This window comes from Pseudocercospora fijiensis (assembly GCF_000340215.1).
Source record: "Pseudocercospora fijiensis CIRAD86 unplaced genomic scaffold MYCFIscaffold_18, whole genome shotgun sequence".
NCBI classification, from domain to species: Eukaryota; Fungi; Ascomycota; class Dothideomycetes; order Mycosphaerellales; family Mycosphaerellaceae; genus Pseudocercospora; species Pseudocercospora fijiensis.
This window is the reverse complement of record NW_006921549.1, coordinates 808,649-815,336: the sequence shown is the minus strand read 5'-3', so window position 1 is coordinate 815,336 and position 6,688 is coordinate 808,649.

Below are 6,688 nucleotides of genomic sequence, written 5' to 3'. Positions count from 1 at the left end.
AGATAGGGTCCGGCTATTCGTCGTCGGTTATCTACCCTAGAAGGGGGTCCCGGCTCGTAAGTCTTAGAAGGTCGGTATAGAATACTAGATAAATGTTACTAGGTATCCCCGAGAGTCGTACTAAGATAGGCGATAATACCTCTTCTACCGTATACTTAGCGTACTTCGAGTCGAGGCTCTTCTTTAGTCTACTAGTCTAGTAATTCCTTAGGTCGAGCTAGACCTTGTCTCTAATATAATATACTAGCGCTAGAGTTCTAGTCTTGTTCGCGCTATCTTCTTATTTCTATACGGCTTCCGCTATTTGTACTTAGTATAGATCTAAGATCTTCTTAATCTTATCTACGAACTCCTCCGCCCGTTTCGCCGTAGTTAGCCGTCTATCGATAGCTAGGTCCTCTTTTAACGTAACGAGGGAGGTAGATTCGTAGCCGTAAGTCGCGAAGAAAGAGCTTATTCCTAATCCCGCTTAGTATCTCCCGTTAAACGCTAGTTCTACTATAGGAAGCTATTAGTTCTAATCGGACTATATCTAGTTAATATAGTTCCGTAAGTAAGCTTATATATCTTAGTTTACGCGCTCCGGACCCCCGTCGGTTTATAGGTAGTAGGCGGAGCTTAATCTCTACTTTACGCTAAGTAGTCGATATATCTCCTTCTAGAAAGTGCTTATCTAATTCGTACCTCTATCGCTAGTAATAGTATAAGGCAGTCCGTAATACCTAACCTAGTATTTTAGAAACAAAACCGTATATTCCTCTACTTTTATAGAGGGAGTACCGATAAGGGCGATCTATTTGCTAAGGCGGTCTTTAATTACCTATAGATACCGGTTCCTATCTAAATCCGGTAGGTTAGTTATAAAGTCTATTAAGATTTCCTAGAAGAAACGGTCGGGTACCGGCAGTAGTTTTAGGAGGCTGTATTTGTATTCTCTCTATACCTTATTACGTCTATAATAGTTGTAGTTCTATAGGAATTGCCGTACCTGCTTCGACTATAGCGGCTAGTAAAAGTCGCGACCTAGTATAGAAGTAGTAGAATCCCGGCCGGGATAGCTATAGAGCGGCGAGTCGCAGATCGACTAGATAATCTTCGTATATAGTATATCCTACTATAGTTCCTCGGCCCCTATATCTTTATATTCGGTTTCCGTTGTCGCTAGGGCTCTTAGAACCTAGAGCTTGCCGTAGTAGCGAAGGAACCCCTTAGGGTCTATTATATAATCCCCGATCTAAATTTTTACTTTAATTTCCGGTTATAATATTCTATATCCCTTACGGAATTTCCGTACTACCGTCTAGTATACCGTATCTTTCTCGATAATGCTCTTTTATATATCGTTTATCTCTAGGTCCTAGAATAGTTTAGCGCTTTCTAGCGAAGGCTACGCGGGCTCCGTTTCGTTCGCGAGTAGGGATAACGGGCTCGCCTTTATTATACGCGGGAAGCTACGGATAGTAGTACTAGAAATCTAGACGTTTTCCGGCTAGTTTAGAGAGAGGTCCGGCTCTAAGAATCTCCGGAACCTCGAAAGCTTATCGTCTTAGCCTAACGTATCTTATTCTTTCCTCGATAAGGTATCTAGTAGGATAGCTTCGATTCCCGGCTAGTAGACTAGAGTAAACTAGTACTTCGCTAGTTCTTCCTACTATCGGATCTATCTTTCGGATAGCTAGCGCTTTACTATAAAGTATTCTAGGTTCTTATAGTCCGTCTAAATCGTAAAGGGGCTATATAATTTTAGCTCGGAGTCCTAAAACTTAATACTAGATACGACTACGAGTATTTCCTTATCGTAGATATCGTAATTAATCTCCGCTTTATTTAGTTTCTTCGAAAAGAAGCCTACCGGTCGGCGGATTCCCGCCTTTTCTTAGATAAGGGCGCCCCCGATCGCGAACCCGCTATAATCTATCTTAAGGAAGGTAGGAAGGGACGGGTTCTACTAGGCAAGTACCGGGGCGCGGTAGAATTTGTCCTTTAGCGTCTTAAACGCTTTGTCCTATTCTTCTCCCTAGACGAACGGGGTTCCCTTACTAGTAAGCGTAGTTAATAGTACGGAGATCTTAGAATAGTTTAGTACGAATATATAGTAGTAGTTCGTAAATCCTAAGAAACGACGAACTTCCTTTTAGGTCTTAGATACTACCTATTTTTATATAGCTTCTATCTTTTCGGGGTCGGCTAATACTCCTTCTCCGTCGGTATAGACGATAAATCCTAGGTACTTAATCTTTTTCTAGGCGAATTCGCTCTTTTTAATATCGAGGTAAAGGCCTCCGTCCTAGAGCTTCTTAAGAACCGCCCTTACTTTACAAAAATAGTCTTCCCTCGACCCGCTCGAGTAGATAACTACGTCGTCTATATACGCTAATATAAAGTCGTCTAGATACTCCTATAAAAGAGTATTAATATACCGTTAAAATATAGCCGGGGCTCCGGACAAACTAAACGGATATACTAGCTATTCGAACGAGCCTAGCCTAGTCCGGAAGGCTATCTTATACTCGTATCCTTTTGCTATTCTAATCTTATAAAAGGCCGAGACTACGTTAACCTTAGTTAACTACTAGGCCTCCGTTAGGTTCCTTATAGTATCTAGGATTAGTAGGAGGGGATATCTATCTTACTTCGTTAGAGCGTTAAGCGCCCTATAGTCGTAGTAGAACCGTAGTCCTCCCTTAGGCTTCTTAACGAATAGTATAGGCGCCGCCGCTTCGGAGTTCGTAGGTCTTATAAACCCCTTCTTTAAAAGCTCGTCTAGCGACTTTCGTAAGACTAAGAGTTCTTATTTCGATATACTATAGAGCGGGCCCTAAGGGAGTTAAGGCTAGGATCCGTCTAGTTTCTCCTAGAGTTCTATTATATAGTCGATATCGGGACGATAGGGCGCTAGCTTATTAGCTTCTCTTTAATAAAATAGCGTAGCTATATCGCGAACCTCTAGAGGTAATTTCTTCTTTAGCTCCTCGATCGTCGGGTATTTCTTCGTCTTTAGGGCCTTTTTAATATTATCGGCAATTGTCGCGGTAAGTAGGCTTCTTATAGCGTTAATTATAGCGATATTCCCGTTCGTATCGACCTCGCGGTAATAGCGCCCTTCTTTAATCTAATACCGAGCCCTCCTATAGTAGTACCGTCGTTTCTTAGGCGCGGTCCTAACCTTATTATATACCTTCTATAGGTTCCCTAGGATAAGGGGAAAAGCTAATCCTAGTACGACGTAAGCGTATACTATTTATTAGAATCCGTTAATTTCTATCTAGAAGGCGACGACTTCTACAATTTTCGCGTCTTATATTACCGACGACGCTCCTTTTACTTCTCGGGACTTACGGCTAATATAGCTAAGTCCGAGGCCTTTAGCTAGGCCTATATTAATTATAGCGTAATACTAGTATCCTTCGTCGATAAGAGTAGAAGTTCCGACGTTATTTTCGAGGACTATATCGGTATATATAAGATTCCCGTTTATATCCTTTTTAACTTCTTCCTATTTCTTTACCTATACTCTATCTACTTCCGACTTCTAACTATAAGCGAGAGTTACTCTTTTCCCGAGTCGGAACTACTTAAGTCCGACTATTCTTCTATATTCTCTAGAATAGGTTATATAGAGGCGATACTAATCTTAGTAGGCTAAGCTAGCGGGGCGTACAAGTAATCTCGAATATAGTATCCGCTTACTCTATAGCGGAAATAGAGTCTTTTCTCCTTACGCTTTTCTCTTTCTATAGAGTCGACCTATTTAGCCCTAGGTTTCCCTACCGTCGATTATTAGGCTCCGCGGTTCTTTCTATAGGAAGCGTTAGTTTAAGCGGGATTTATAACTACGTCTCTATTAGAGTCGACCTTCGGGTTCGCTATAGGGGCCGTATAGGGGGGGATAACGACTATAGGACTCGCGGCTTCTTTCTTCCTTTCTTACTAGCGTTTTATAGCCTATTTAAACTAATCTGTCGACTCGAGGTTCGTTATAATCCGCTCGACCTCCTCTATATAGAGATAGTAATCCTTAATCTTTAGTATAGCGGTAGTATAGGTCTTAGCCGCGTTTGAGAAGGTATTCTTTAAATACCCGATTTTCGTATCGTCGGTCTAATAGTCTCTACCTACGCTTAGTAGGAGGCCGTCGAATTCTAGCTAATAGTCGTACTAAGGTTGTCCCTAAGAGTGCCTTAGGGCTTAGAGTTGCTCTAGCGTCTTTATAGCTTCGTTACTATCCGTAAAGACGTCCTCGAGTTACTAGAAGAAAGCTTCGGGATCCTTTCCTTTTATAAGGCTTCCTCTTTCTTAGAAGTAGCGTATCCTAGCGCGTTCCTTTGCCGATAGGGTATCGTATACGGTATCCTAGTAGTAATCTTCGGAGAGCTTTAGTTTTAGCCCGGAACGAACTCGGTACGAACTTCTTAGTCGTAGTAGGTAGTCCCGGAACGACTCGGCTTTCCTATCCTACGATAATAGCTTCTACTCGCGGGACGCCGTTACGCTTTAGCCGGTAGCCGAGAGAGTTTCTAGCAGTCCCTTTAGGATCTCGTTCGTAGACTAGTCTTATACTAAACTAGCTTCGGGAGGCCCGGGCTAGCGAGACGCTTCCGCGTATTAGAGCGTAGAACGAGTAGCTTATAGCTAGGCTTCTATCGTCTACTATCTAGTATAGAGACTCTTAAAGGTACGATAAATCTCGTCCCTAGTTATCTCTAGTACGGTAGGGGTAGCGTTCCCCTAGCTATTCTACTCGGGTTCCTAATAAACCTTAGCGTTTCCTATATTAGGGATCGAACCTAATATTATAGGTAAGTAACGCGTACGTAGATACTAGATATAAGACTTAATAGGTTCGATAAAGAGCTAAGTCTATCTACGTAAATCCGAATAGTTTTATATAGTACGCTAAGCGCTAAGTAGTAGGTTAGAGTTACGTAGGCCGAATGCCTAAGGCTAGCGCTTTCTACCTAGGGCGTAGCCCTTTATAAAAACTATAGAGTATCTTAAAGGGGCTTATACGTAACGTTAGATAGACGCTATTATTATAGGCGAACTCCGCGTAAGGTAATAGTTTAGCGTAATTATCCTAATTCTTAGAGTAATAGTATCGAAGGTATTACTCGAGGGTCTAATTTACGCGTTCGGTTTGCCCGTCGGTCTAAGGGTAGAAGGCTATACTAAGCCTACGCTTTATATACGCTTCGAAGTAGAAGTCGCTCTAAAACTAGCTAGTAAATAACGATCTACGATCGCTAATAATGCCTAATAGTACTCTAAAACGCCTAATTACCTCCCTTTAAAGGATATCTACGAGTTCTACTATAGTATACTTCTTTATCGTTAGGATAAAGAGGCTTATCTTCGTATAGCGGTCGACTATTACGAGGATCGTAGTATATACGTAGGTACCGAGCTTACTCGGCGGGAGATCGGTAATAAAGTCTATCGTTAATTCTTACTAAGGTCGGGTCGGTATAGGTAGAGTAGCGAGGTCGCCGTATAGGCGATAGCGTTTCGCCTTCGACCGTTAATAGATTCTATAGGTACGGATATAGGCCGCAATATCCTCGGCTATTTTCGGCTAGAAGTACTTTTAGCGTATTAGGTCTATAGTTTTAGCTATACTAAAGTGTCTAGCTAAGGGGTCGTCGTAGTATATACGTATTAGTTACGTACGTAATACGTAGTCCTTAGGAATATATAGCGTATCGCCGTAATAGATAAGGTTACTACGACGTAAATAGCTAGCCGGGAGGTTAGAACTACTTAAAGAGCCTAAGCTACTCGACGGTAAGCTTGTCTCGTCTAAGCCTCCTCCTCTCGCTTACTCTAACTACTATAAGATACGTACGAAACTAAGGATAATATTAGGCGTCGCGTAGTAGGGTCCGTCGTTACTAATAATAGTAGCCGCTACTCTTATAGAACTACTAATAAAGCCCTTACGTTCTACTAGCGTTATAGTAGCGTCTCGTATCCTAATATATATAATCGAGATACGATTTACGATCGGCTCGATATTATCGGGTAGATCTAACTCTAGAGCTAGTTTCGACTATAATATAGAGAGAAGGTTGTTCGCCGCCTACGACTCGCTCTCGTAGTCGCTATATTACGAGGGCGTATCGGCTAGATTTCGCTTACTAGCCTAATATTTAATAGTAAAGTTAAAAGATATAAGGAAGGTTGCCTATCTTACCTACCTTCCGATAAGCTACTTTATCTTTATAAAGCTCTTAAGATTAGCGTAGTCGACAACTACGTAGATTATATACTAGGCGCTATTAAGATATAGGCGCTAATACTTAAAGGACTCGATAACCGCTAGGAGCTCCTAATTATAGGTCTTACAATTTATCTTAGCTAGGACTATTTTCCGTAACTAGAAAGTAATAGAGTACTAATTCCTATCTTCGCTCTATTATAATATAATCCCTACTAAGGCGAATATAGAGGTATCGGTTTCGATACGTAGGGGCTTCGTAGGATTATAGTATCGCAATATCGAGGCTAAGCTAAAAGTAGCCTTTAGCTAGCGGAACGCTTGCTCCTCGCTTTCGCCCTACTAGACCTGCCCTAGCTTCCGGCTATTTACGGCGCCTTTTAATAGGGCAGTTAGCGGTATAACGATTCGGGAGTAATTTAGGATAAACCTTCGATAGAAGTTATAGAATCTAAGGAAGGATTAAACCTCCTT